The 14719-nt window shown below is 40.9% G+C and overlaps 1 protein-coding gene across 9 annotated transcripts in view; it reads right to left on the bottom strand.

The window, feature by feature from the left end:
- Positions 1-14719, bottom strand: part of gbf1 (golgi brefeldin A resistant guanine nucleotide exchange factor 1) — a 231590-nt gene that overhangs the window by 189369 nt on the left and 27502 nt on the right. The gene's annotated exons all lie outside the window — the stretch shown is intronic.

Genomic DNA, 14719 nt, shown 5'->3' with positions numbered 1-14719 from the left:
CAAAAAATATATTTCTTAAGGCTAAAGGGATCAAGGGATATGGAGAGAAGGTAGGGACAAGGTACTGAATTTGGATGATCAGCCATGATCTCATTAAATGGCGGAACAGGCGCGAGGGGCCGAATGGCCGACTCCTGCTCCTATCTTCTATGTTTCTATAAAACATTACTGCAAAATAATTAATTTTAGCTACAATTTTCCATAATTTCTCAATGAAAAAAGCACTAAACTCGAGCACTAACATGACATTACTGTAAAAGCTAGAGTTGGAAAAGACCGAACCGAGGTTGCACTATATCCTTATTAAACAAACAGAAACTGGAGAAAAAAAAACTAAAAGGGGAGAAGCAGAGATCTGAATACAAAGGAAAATATAATGGCAACCACTGAAAGATGAAGCCAGAGCACGCGAGTACAAGTGTGTGTGAATGTATGCACTGGCTCGTATTCATACAAATGGCAGTACTTAATAGGTAATCTGTTTTAATTATCAAAACATTCTTCTAAATTTTCTGCTTCTAAAAATACATGTAGATGTTTGTATCACACATGTATCAAAAATGTGACTGATGAGCTGTGACCAAGTGTCAGATAAACTCAAACCTGTGGTATCAAACATTTCCCATAAACCAACATATCACTGACAACTGTGAAACAAAGTTGGCTGATGAAGTTAAATGATATAATACAAGCAAAATCTCTGCAAATAGCTGAATAAAGACCAACATACCATCCACCGTACTAAATTGTCCATACGATGTCTCGTATATCAGATCATTTCATTCCAAAGATGCAGATACAGGAAACTTGTCTATAAATGTGAAACTGTGACGGGATTTAATCACGAAAACTTGAATTTTCAAATGTTATTAGAACAGATAATAATCACGGAACCTAAATTTGAATATTTGGACCCAACAGTAAATCTGAATATGTTAATGGCCACCTGCACTGTTGCAGGAGGTTAAGTGGCTAGCCAAAAGTTATTGAAACAAATATATAATACAGAAAATGCTGGAAACACTCAGCAGGCCAGGCAGCATCCATGGAGAGAGACCTGAAACGTTGACTCGGTTTCTCTCTCCACGGATACTGCCTGGCCTGCTGAGTGTTTCCAGCATTTTCTGTTGTTATTTCAGATTTCCGGCATCCGCAGTATTTTGCAATTATAAATATATAATACACTTCACCTGACAAAGGAGCAGCGCTCCGAAAGCTTGTGATTTCAAATAAAGCTGTTGGACTATAACCTGGTGTTGTGTGACTTCTTACAAATATTATATTGACATACCACTTTCAAGAAAAGCTTCCTCTGTTCAGTCCGCAAGTGTGACCCGGAGCTTCCAGTTGTTTGTCACTTTAATTCCCCATCCCACTTCCACTCTGACCTTGACCTCCGACACTGTTCCAATGAAGCTCAACGCAAGCTCGAGGAACGGCACCTCACCTTGGTGGACATAAGGTACATTTTACATGCACGCACAACACGATATGTGTTGGTCGGTCTCCCATGGCATTGCACGTTATGCTATTTGCCTCTTCTGCTCCTTATGGTAGCACATTCCACATTCTCTGGGCAAAGTAGTTTCTGGGAAAAGAAGTTTCGCCTGAATTTCCAATGGCAAGGATAGCATTTATTGCCCATCCCTAATTGCCCTTGAGAAGGTGATGGTAAGTATATTCAAGGTGGAGATGGATAGATTTTTGGACTCTAGGGGAATCAAGGAATATGGCGATCAGGCAGGAAAGTGGAGCGGAGGTCAAAGATCAGCCATGATCTTACTGAATGGCGGAACAGACTCGAAGGGTCGTATGGCCTACTCCTGCTCCGAATTCTTACGTTATGTGCTTATGGTGAGCCACCTTCTTGAACTGCTGCAGTCCGCACAGTGAAGGTACCCCCATAGTGTTGTTAGGGAGTGCGGTTATGGCCCCTAGTTTTGGTCTCCACCACCCCCCACCCCACAAGAAAAAGCATCTTCTCTACATCGAACCCTTTCATAATCTTCAAGACCTCTATCAAATCACCCCTTAGCCTTCTCTTTTTTAGAGAAATTAATCCCAGCTTGTTCAATCCTTCTTTAGTAAAGCTTTTGAAATTTGTCCTCTACCTTTCCTTCAAACATTTTTGAAGAATGTAGGGCAGAAATTGCTACAAGCTAAAGAAAAAAAAAATCTCTCCATATAGCGGAGTAAATGGGACGCATGCATCCTGGGAAATTGGGCGCACTGCACATGCGTAGACTGCACAATCCAAATTCAGCTCACAGCTCGAGGTGAAAATATCAACTCCAAGCCCAGGCTTTCAGGATAGGCTAAGAACTTCAAGTGAAACTTTAATGAAGGCATTTGGAGACACAAAAGACAATTCAAGGTGCGAGTTTAATCATATCCCATGGTGCAGATCTCTGAAGTGATTTGTTCACCACACCGCTGTTTTTTTTACTCAACTGAATTATAACCTGTCTGAGCAGTAGATAAGATTGACAGGCAGCATACAAATAATGCAGTTGACAGCAGCAAATTATTGATCCCAGAGTTACAGAAATTACTACGAAAGCTTGTAATGCCTAGACTGACTGCGTCCACTTGGTCAATTTTCTGACCCAACTGACAGTTTAACCTACAGCCCGAAGCACTGGTTTAGTGACGGAATAAGTCAAATTCTATTTTTAACCTGGGTTTCCAGGATTTTAACAATTGGTGTTTTGAGGATTGCATCCCACAATTCCATAAAGTTACAATTAGGACCATTGGTTGATAAAAACAGAATTTATTTACTCAGTTACTATTGCATGGAATTCATGATTTTTACCAATTTTGGGGATGAAATGTCACAATTCTATCCAGGGCTCTGTGAAACCTGTTAATCACAGCCTTTTTTTTTTTTTTTTTAAATGCATTCTGCAGTCTGTGATTTAAGATTTTGGCAGGCAATTGTCCACATTCTTTTATTCTTCTAACTTCAGTTAGTTTTCACTATGACCAGTTTTTTACTCAAATGTAACATGTCTACAGGCAATGCATATAGTGTTTCAATCAAAGGGTATTAAAAAAGGCCAACAGTATCACAGACGCACTTACATAGGTACAGTGAACAAAGCACCAAAATTATTGCACAAAGGAAGAATGGGGTTGAAAATACTGACATTGGTCGAGAACATCCGTACAGTTTGTTGAGATGTTGACATGTTTTACATGTTTTAAATGATCCAAGCTGAATGTCAGCTATTATTAGTGACAAATTGCACATTGCCAGTGAAAACCAAAAGGCTCTTCCTTTTTCAGGTAGTCAAGATCAAGACTTTGCCCGAAGCCCTTAAAAAATGCATTTGGCTCGAAAGTGTCAGCACGTACATAGTCAAACAATGCAGTGGATAAACGGCTTAAGTGTGACTAACTGGTAATGGAACAACCATTCCAAAGGCAACGTCTTTTCTGTTCCATAGGGTCAAATAATTACATATTCATAGAGGGAGCAAATGACACGTTCTTGCTTTCACGTACTGCTCCATCTGGTGGCCTAGCCATAAACAAACCAAAGTCACCTGGCAGCCCTGGTAGGTTTGAGAATCACTTGAAGTTATGGACTGCTCATAGGTTTTTAAAAAAAAACTTCACAGTAAGAATAAAGGCTCTAAATATTTACATGAATGAATGGAAATACTGATACACGATCCTTTTAAAAATTGCGAATCTATTTAATTTCTTATGAGGCTCCTCGCATATTTTACTCTGGGGCACATTTACATTCCTCAATCACATTAGATTTTAAAATTCTCATCCCAGTTTTCAAATCCCTCCATGGCCTCGCCCCTGCCTATCCCTGTAACTTCCTCCAGCCCGACAACATCTCTGCACTCCTCCAATTCTGGCCTCTTGCACATCCCCGATTTTCATCGCTCCACCATTGGCGACCGTGCCTTCGGCTGCCTGGGCCCAAAGCTCTGGAATTTCCTCCCTAAACCCATCCGTCTCTCTAACCTCCCTTAAAAAGCTCCTTAAAACCGAACACTTTGACCAAGCCCTAACCATCTCATTCTGTGGCTCAATGCCAAATGTGTTTGCTAATCGCTCCTGTGAAGCACCTTGGAACACCTTGCATTTATATAGCGCTATTAATGTAGTAAGAAGTTGTTGCTGCTTTGAAAATGCCACAATCTTACTGGCTGGGTGATGTGCTTTCAAACTCAACTGCCCTAATGGGCGTCCACCACCATCTCCAGTTGACCATTAGTGATAACAGAGCCTTCTTTACTTCTGATTAACTGATTACTGCCTAAATTGGACAATATCTTTTGAAAGCTGCAAAATGAGCCCATAATCCAATTGCTTCTGATCAATGCTAAACAATAAATATTGGTGGCAAACTGTATTATTCAATGGATTTCAAACTAATAGGAAGATCTGAGGATTCAAAGTGCAGTTCAAATCGGACATTTGAAGGACTATGCTTCAACCAATCCAACTATTCTTTATTCCCATTGCAGGCCAGTCTTCTCCCTATACAATTAATTAAAAGCTCCAACGTTAATTTAAGTGGCTGCTAATTATAGCCAGGAAACAAGGGGCCTACATCAAACATTACTCATTGGAATTCAATGCCCATCATCATGAGCACTGCCTCTGAAGTTCACCAGTTTATTCTGTAAATGTCTTACACAATGTTTCTGTCACCAAGTTACAAACCTAAGTGATTAATTACCTCCTGCTGGGACACTTAAATTATTCAGCACATATAACTGAACCATGCTTAAAAAAAAAACAACAGTTGCATCCTTCCTCACACCAGGCCTAAGCCGAGCTGTCAGTCCTCGTTTAAACCTCCGTTAATGGCTCAGATTTACAGCCCGAAGTACAATTTCTTGGCAGCTGGCTGTATGAATCTATTTATAGCTGGGTTAATTAAGTTAATTTTAAAAAGGTTTTATGTTGCACACCTCAATGATCAGCAAGTAAACGGTGGTGACTTTAAAAACAACTAGTTGCTGTAAAATAGTCATCAAATCCTTCATTTTGATTGCAACAAATCAAACCTGATGTGCAACAACAACTTGCATTTATATAGCAATCCTTAATGTAGTAAAGTGTCGCAAGGAACTTCACTCGAGCACAAATCAGACAAAAAAAAAAGGAGTCGAGGAAGACGACATTACAACAGGTGACCAAAAGTTTGGTCAGAGGTAAATTTTGAGGAGGGTCTTAAATGAGAGCGGTGGAGAGGTTTAGGGAAACCATTAAATTTAGCAACAAAATTATTCTATTACATTTGCAACACTCCAAATTCTAAAGTCAGAAGTTTCTACCTTCTATAATTTCCCAAAAATTTCAACATTGACTCCCTGTTTTTCACCTTGCAGTCAAGCTGGCTCCATTTCCTGTTTATCCTCAACAAATGCCAGCAGTGAAAATCTTGATAAAAGCCAATGACATGATCCTTACAAATTATTGGTATTACTCATTTTTAAAAAAAGCACTGGAGTTTGTGTTATAAGAGTAGCATAGGATGACTATCTCGTCATTTCCCTTCCCCAACGAGAAGTATCTGACACCCCCCACTTGGCATCTCCCCCAATGGCATAATGAAAATCTGAGGAGAGAAATGAAAAACAACATTATGGTTCTGATTAACCAAGTTGACATTTATTACTGACTAATATGCACTATTATTTACTTCAGAATAGCTTCTCAGGTAGTACACATCATTTATTTAATGAAAATGACCACTGGTAGTAGCCAGAGTACCATGAAGATTTGCAAGAAACTTTATTATTGGATAATTTCTCTACACGTCATCTGCATGCAAGATCCAATGTGATGCATGTTCTAAAGGTTCCATTACTGCTAATAGAAATGTATTTCCATTTTGACACTTAAAAAAAAAAAAAATAAAGTACAACAATTCTACTTCCCAGGGAAGTAGTTCCTTCACAAGTGGAGTTATTATTTCAGGAAATAAAGCATCAATCAATGTCCTGGAAAACACAACATGGTTTTAAATCTTATATGGTAATACTCAGAAAGAAAGCATAAATATAGGCACCTGTCCAAAGCAAACAAAACAGCCTCTCACAGCTAACCTGGCTGCTGACTTCATCCCCGATAGTGTCACGTTATGTACGCCCTTGAACATTCTTTTGCAAATAAGGGTCTGGTTGTGAAGACACACTTAAAATGATGACAAACAAGATTGTCAGAAATACTATGTTTAAAATGACCAACTAAAACCGGTTTCAACCCAAAGAGACTGACACGAGAACTATTAACTGCATTTTTCTTATTAACAGGGAAACGTGTCTGTAAATTTAATTCAAGCGAGTGGTGGAGGGAGAAAGGGGAGCCTGTTGCAGCTGTCACTCAAACTCCAACTTGCCACTGAGCCTTGTGGTTGTCTGGGATTCACTAAATGCTTGTATTTGTATGAATAAAAATGAGGGGATTTAGCAGCTCTGTTCCTCCACAAAGCTATCAAACTCTGACCTTTACAGCAAGAAAATGATTTTTTTTTTTAAAAGCACATCTCACAAGCAAGGGCGATGTCTACCTACTGTTTTACAGTACCATTAAAAGAGAAAGACAAATTACTGCAGGATAAATTTTGCTCAATAACTGAAGAATACATTTCTCTAACAAACACAATTTCGGCAGCTACTCTGCAAATCTCTGGAAAAGCAGAACGCACCTAAAGAAACCCATGCCATTGGGGAATGAATCAGTTATCTTCCAACTTCAGTGATTTCTCCCCCCTCCCCCAAACATGACAACCACAAGTGTTTCCTCAATTGCACGCAGACTTGCCAATTCCCTCACTGTATTGTCTTTGTAAAAAAATATATAGTCCCAGAAGTGCAGGAAATTATTTTCAGAATATAGACAGCACTTCCTTTCCCAGAACAATCCATCTCTCGACTCGACAGACTGTCTACTATATTTACCCAACCGAATTTGCAGATGATATACTTCCAGCTGCACAATACACACATGTTCCTGTCAATCACTTGTTAAAGAAGATATAGAGAACAGTGCACTAGGAAATGAACTGGTGACTAAAATTCATCACAAGGCCATTTCTTCCAAATGATTTAACCGTAACACTCTGAATAGTATAATATATGCTCAGTCTCTGCAGTAACTGCATTTTTAAACATATATAAAAATGATAAATCACAAGCCCCAAGTCAAAAGTTTCAATCAACTGAAATAAAAAAATCACTGCTGCCTAGGGTGGCACTCATTACGAGTAGAATTTATAATTTAAATCTGTTCACATCAAATAATAGGAATTAAGATTTCAATGTGCCAGGCAAAGACAAACTGAAGATTTTAAACTGTTCTGCTTAACTGTTTGATATGTTATGGTTCACAATCAAGGTTACCACAAAACTGCACTTTCAATGTGCTGTATTTCCAAGATTTTTGTTGGAACAGGGAGCATATTTGCTTCTAAACGATCAACCAGAAGGACACAGCTCACAATACCACCTCTTATTTCTCATTTACAACGCCACACAAAGGTGACAACGATCACGGTCATGTCCAGTCCATATATATGGCAACCATCCGTCTTGAAAGACCATGGTGTAGGCGCTAAAGTGGTTCAGTTACTTTGCTGCAACATTGAGAGTGGCTGAAGATTCCAATTCTCGAGTGCCACAGGTGAAGCAGACGTAAATCACAGGACCAGATGAAGAAGTCCCCAGTGTTAACTCTCGAATTCTGATGCGCTTTCCTCTCTGCTCTCGTCTTTTTCCTCTCTCTCAGCCACCTCTCCAAGCTCTTTTACTTCCCGGTGTTGCACAGCCCTCCAGTGTAGCCTTTTAGCAATATCTTCACAGCTTGTGGTATCCATGTTAAAGGTTTTCAAGTCCCTCTTTAAACCCGAGCCTCGGTCAGCCCAGTGGTTCCATTTGTATACAAAGGCACAAATGGCCAATGTAAAAAAAAAAATTTGTCCAAAATTACATTTTTTGGGAGGTTAATTATGCATTTTAAAACTTCAAATGGTTGATTGTAGGACAAAACAGCTTAAAAAAAATACTTGGTCAAAAATGAAAACCACCAATTCTTGCCATCCCCAACATTACAGAAAACATAACTTAGCTTAACTTTTAGACATAGGTGGTCCTCGGAATCTATATGTAAAAAATGTGCGCTGGGCAGAAAGTTTAATATGCTTGTGACCACAATGCAATTGGCACAAGTCAACACTGGCAGGCATTCATTGGTCCAATGGATTGGAACTCCGCTAATTCCCAGTCACTGAGCCTTGAGTGAATCTTACCTTTCCTGGTTTTGATTGAGCTGTAGAGAAATGCACTGGAACATGCTAAAATCTGAGACTAGACGAAAAGCATCAGTTGCTATTTGTTCCCCCCCCACCACACAGAAAATTTTAATTTGAGCCCTCAAAAACCTTACAACTGGTCAGCGTTTCAAAATCATTTTGGTGTCATAATGCCACATCATTCAAAGTGGCTATTTGCTGAAGTCGTTTCAATAGGTTAAGTTTAGTGAAGACATTAAGGTTCTGAAATTACACCATAGGTTACTGGCACATCAACACAGCAGATTTAGTGGAGTGCACTTGGGCCCTCTGTGGAGACAAAGGCACGTACGTGTGTGGGGAAAATTACAGTTTAAAATACAGATAATGACTTGAACCAATTCAAGTTTGTCAAGCACTTGTATTTTGTTTCCCCATCAGCAACTGCACAGTCACTCGGTAACCGGATTTTAAGAGGGGAAATACGATTGCAGCCAAGTGCACATAGATTTCTATTGCCCTCCCCCTTTCAAAAGTAAAACGAAAAACCATGAAGCAGCACAGATATTCTGCATACGGCAGCAACTCTTCAGTGTCAAACGAACATTCGGCCAAAGAAATGACGGGCATCAAACAAGCAATGGTAATCGTTGCAGGAGCAGAAAACAAAAGAGAATCAGTTCAGAGTTATGCACATGTGGCAGTTCTTCAGAATAACCAAGCACGAACAGGAGTTTGGTGTTGAATAAAACTCCATTGTAGGGTGTTTGCCATGTCGCAGCCACAAGTGCTTGTCCATCTAATGCCTTTCCTGTGGAGCCAGCTGTGTTGTATGTGGTGCAAAGCTGTCCACGGAAGGCAGAGAGCAATCCCTTGCATTCTAGCACTGATCATAATGTTTCTATTCATTAGCAGCAAAACAATCTGTACTCTGCACCGTCAAGAGGTGGCATTTTAACTCTGCAACTTGATAAAACCATTAACATAAAGAAAACCCAAATTGCACCGAATTAAATCATGCATGCTTGCTAATACGATTGTTTCAATTGGTCTGAATGAACCTATAATCCTTTTTTCCCTCCACGTTCATTCACTCAGCCGTGACTAAATTCTTATTTCTGGTCATACAGTATTTCTTCTTTCTTTCATTAATGAGAAAGGTTAAGTCAGGAGGGGGCGGGAGGGGGATTTTAAAACATATTTCTAATACAAAGTACGCCCCCATTTTGCTGGATAAAGATAGACTTATCAAAATCTGGTTACATTTGGAGTGCTTTTTAAGCATGCTTGCCTGCTGGAGGACACCAGAGGTCAGGCCTTCTCCCCCTCCCCCCACTAGGCAACTCCATGATGTCATTGACTAGGAGGCTCCATATGTCCTCGAGCAGCTCCACTGGAAGCAATTGGACCCACGATTTAGACCAGCCAAACAGGTACTCAACCAGGGGAACTTGCGGTATCGGCTGAAGCTGCAGAAGACCCAGGGAACAGAATTCCAACTCTAACCCCCACCCTGTGTCCCGTGGCTCCGGATTCGTTCTCAGGACAGCTTAAAGTCAGAGTCCCAGCAAGGAGGGTGGTAGAGCCTGCAGAGCAGCAAGAAAAATTACTTCTTTTAAAAACTTTCAAATCATATTTCTCTTAGCCTAGCTTTATCTCGTGAAAGCGGTCAGATTTGCTGATAAAGCCTTGGTAGCAAATGCTGTAACGTGAACGGGCTACAGTTGTTGGTGGGTAGCCTGACTGCTACAGCAATGGATTATGGAATGAAGATCAATGTAGGTAAGACCAACATTATGAAGGTATCTAGAAATGCAGATGAAAGAGCATTTTAATAAACAGGGAACAGTTGGATCAGGGTCAATATCTGGGCAGTATGATGAGTGAAGATGGCATATGCGAAGGAGGTGAGCGCTAGGATGACAATGGGAAAAGTTGCATTCAACAGAAAGAAGAGGATATTGAGTGGATAACTCAATAGAGAACTGAAGAAAAGGCGAGTGAAGAGTTGATATGGACTTTGGTACTGTGTGGTGTTGAAACATGGATGTGGAGAAAAGGAGGTCAGACTTCGAGAGAATTATGAGATGTGGGTTGGGTGATGCATTGAGGGAGTAAAGTGGATCGATAAGAAAAGCACTGAGGTGGTGCTGGAAACAATACAAGAAAAACAGAGTTTGATTTTTGTCATCAGAAAACATAGAAACATAGAAGATAGGAGCAGGAGTAGGCCATTCGGCCCCTCGAGCCTGCTCTGCTATTCAATGCGATCATGGCTGATCATCCAAATTCAGTACCCTGTCCCTGCTTTCTCCCCATATCCCTTGATCCCTTTAGCCTTAAGAAATATATCCAACTGCTTCTTGAATATATTTAATGAATTGGCCTCAACTGCCTTGTGTGGCAGAGAATTCCACAGGTTCACCATTCTCTGGGTGAAGAAATTCCTCCTCATCTCTGCCCTAAACGGCTTACCCCTTATCCTTAGGCTGTGACCCCTGGTTCTGGACTCCCCTGCCATCAGGAACAGCCTTCCTGCATCTAGTCCTGTTAGAATTTTATAAGTTTCAATGAGATCCCCTCTCATTCTTCTAAACTCCAGTGAGTATAAGCCCAATCGACCCAATCTCTCCTCATACGTCATTCCTGCCATCCCAGGTATCAGTCTGGTGAATTAAATTGTTTAGACATGTGCTGAAATGGGATGGGATGTGGAAAGAGGTATTACAAGGACAGATGGAAGGAAAAAGACCAAGAGGGAGGAAAAGTAGGATGTTTCTGAACAACCTTAAGAATGGGAGATCATCTGACAAACTGAAGAGTGGCACAAGACAGAGTGGTTGGGAGAAGGGAAAACTGACCAGAACCTGCCTTTGGCAGATCACTTACGATAGTGATCTTTATCCGCCATGACATGGAGCAATACCATTAAAACAAAAACAAGTGAGTGAATCTGGGCCGACTGGCATCTGTTTCCTGATCTTCTTGGATGCAGTAGGCCCATATCCAGAATTGTTTTGAAGCTCTCTAATATTTTTCATAATAGGTGCCGGCCTTGGCTCAGTGGTAGCACTCTCCCTCCAAGTCAGAAGGTTGTGGTTTCAAGCCCCACTCCGCACACTTAAGCACATAATCCAGGCTGACACTTCGGTGCAATAAGACTGCTGCTTTATCAGGAGGTGCCTTATTTCAAATGTTACGTTAAGCTGAGGCTCCGTTTGCCCTCTAAGGTGGACATAAAAGATCCCAGGACACTATTCTAAGAGTTGGGGAGTTTTCCCAGTATCCTGGCCAATATTTATCCTTCAACCTACATCACTAAAACAGATTATCCGGTCATTATCTCATTACTGTTTGTGGGAGCTTGCTGCGCACATTGGCTGCCACGTTTTCTACATTACAACAGTGACTACACTTCAAAAGAACTTCATTGGCTGTAAAGCGCTTTGGGGTGCCCCGAGGTCACGAAAGGCGCTATATAAATGCAAGTTCACTCTTTCTTTCTTAATCCTCCAGTAAGAGATTTTCCATTTGCTTACTAATCGAGGACCTTAACCAGAAAGGACCACTCTGGCAAATCCACAGATCAAATAGTAAAGATACACACAGTCTTGAATGCAAACAGAGCAGCATACCACAGACTGTAAAATATGTTTGTGAATAAAGAGCATCCACTGCAATGTCCTGCTGCTGCACAACGGTCTGGGCAAGTTCCCGAGTACTGAGAGAATGTACATCCTTGACAGCGCAATGCAGGGAAATGGACCCTTATTACAAATGTCCTATCCAATACATTCGGTTACAGCCATTCACATTTAAAGGAAGCCCCAAATGATGTACAGTTTGCCGCATAACACCGGCTGTTAATGCCAAGTAATCTCCTTGGGCAGGGGTTTTGAGGTAACAAGTGGGGTACCCCATGGAGCAGTCTTGGAATCCTGGTTATATATTCATAATTTGGATGAGAGAGCATCACGAATAAAATCTCCAAGCTTGCAAACGATACTGAAATAGGAGGCGGAGCAAATAATGTGAACAATGCAACCAGATTCAAAATGTTTAGTACAAGAGCAAGGAACCAGGCAAGGCAATATATGATAAACGGTTAGGTGGTACAGCATGTTAAACCAGGTAAAAGACTTTTGGATTACAGTGGGTAAATCAATGAAACTGGTGTATTGCTAAGCCATACAGACCAGAAGGGCTCATGCCTAATTCTTGAGTGGTGCTGATTTGGTTAGGGCCGAGTCATAAGGTTGTGGGTTCAAGTCCCACTCCAGGGCTCGAGTGCAAAAATCTAGGCTGACACTCAGTACAGTACCGAGGGAGTGCTGCACTCTCGGAGATGCCGTCTTTTGGATAAGACGTTAAACCAAGACCCCATCTGCCCTCAGGTGGACGTAAAAGATCCCATGGCACTATTTTGAAGAGGAGCAGGGGAGTTCTCCCCAGTGTCCTGGGGCCAATATTTATCCCTCAACCAACATCAGCAAAACCGATTATCTGGTCATTATCACATTGCTGTCTGTGGGAGCTTGTTGTGCGCAAATTGGCTGCCACATTTCCTATGTTACAACCGTGACGACACTTCAATAGTGTTTCATTGGTTATCAAGCACTTTGGGACGTCCGGTGATCGTGAAAGGTGCTATATAAATGCAAGTCTTTCTTTTCTTTAACCTCAGCTGACGCAGCAGTTAGGATGCTACAATTCACTTCAATATGCCCTTGACATGGGAGGGGAAAATCAACTTGGATTCCCAATCCTAATCAACGTCCTATGACTCCTGCTGGAAAGTGTGGATGAGAACAACAACAACTTGCCTTTATATAGCAGATTTAACATCATAAAACGTCCCAAGGCGCTTCAGAGGAACATTATCAAACAAAACTTGGCACTGAGACACAGAAGGAGATATTAGGACAGGTGACCAAAAGTAGGTTGCAAGGCAACTGAAGGCACAACAGCCAACAATGAAGCTATGAAAATCAAGGAAGCGTAAGGGGCCAGAATTGGAGGAGCAGAGATCGCGGCGGGGTGTAGGGTTGGAAGAGGTGACAGAGATGGGGAGAGTGGTCGAAGTGTATTACAATAACCAATCACCAAATCAGCCCAAGGCACCACACTCAGTAACAGGAAATAGTGAAGAACCTATTTTAACAGCACTAAGATTGAAGTATACACTATGATCACTGAAATGCCACGGAACAGACAGTACCAAGTTACCAACAGTTATGTGAAATCTGCTTTGAAAGCATGAAGATTGGTTCTTTATGGTACTGAGCTCAGCCAATGCAGCGAGTTTGCCTGCCACTTGGATAATGCAGTCTCTACTGATGTCACAGGGGTCAATCAAAGATCTACCTTATTCTGAAGGAACCAGATCTCTCAGTAGTATAGTGGGTCATCACCAACTTATCTAGTTCGAAGTTTACGCCACTGGGTGATGCCAAGCTCCAGAATCATTTCTTCACAGCGGAGATAAACTCAGGAAAAATGTCAGGAACAAAGGCCAATAGTTCATACAATGCTTTGAAAAGAGACGACAAGAATGATAATCAACGGCGAAAAATACCCTTGTATCTGAACATCACTTGAAGCCATTAGAGAAAGATCAAATCGGAAAAAATAAAACCAAGCCTTCGATGCGCTTCGGTAGCAGTGTGTCAATGGGAAAGGAACTGAACAACACTTGGCAAGACACAGACAATGCTGTGACCAATGTGTCTCTCTCACGATCTTGCTCACATCAACATCATTCAAAGAAACAAACCCCCTAAACCGTGACCATTATTTTAGAATCTTAAAAATGAATCCAACAAGTATAGTCTAGACAACATACATCTATTTTTAACATGGGTTTGTTTATCCAGCATAAACATTATAAAACTCTATTAAATGTGTGCTATGCTACAGTAAGCATCTGCTCTGCGATTTGCAGCACTGAAGCACAGCGCTGTGCAGGTGGGTCAGGGATTACGGGCAGCACTTTGCACAGAGATACCACCAGGCAACACACAGGAGCAAACTGTGCACCGCTGGAACACTGCTTAACATTTACACTGCCTCGCTCACTTCATTACAATTTTTGGTTAAATAATGAACAGACCATGTTACCACTTCCTAAGGGAGTCTGAAAATTATAAATAAACTCTGAAAGCCATAAAAATGGGAAAAAGAGATAATATTGACAAATCTAAAGAACACTACTTCACAATGGATATTTCTACCACACCTGATCAAATATTTTAGTTCCGAGTCTCAGCACAGAAAGGGAAAAAAAAGGCATTTCAAACCAAGTTGAAATTTATTACAATGCAGCTCACAGGATTAGAAGAATTTGCTGAATATATTCGACTAACCTTAAAAAAGACTAACCTTCAAGAGAATATTAACTTCACGAACATACTAGAGAAATGCACATTACAAATCATGACATTTATTTGCTTTTTAAAT

Source organism: Somniosus microcephalus, chromosome 29 (genome assembly GCF_052327205.1).
Source record: "Somniosus microcephalus isolate GS21.2 chromosome 29, FLI_Smic_1.0, whole genome shotgun sequence".
Taxonomy (NCBI): Eukaryota; Metazoa; Chordata; class Chondrichthyes; order Squaliformes; family Somniosidae; genus Somniosus; species Somniosus microcephalus.
The sequence above is the reverse complement of the archived record's forward strand: the minus strand, read 5'-3'. Positions and strand labels throughout refer to the sequence as shown.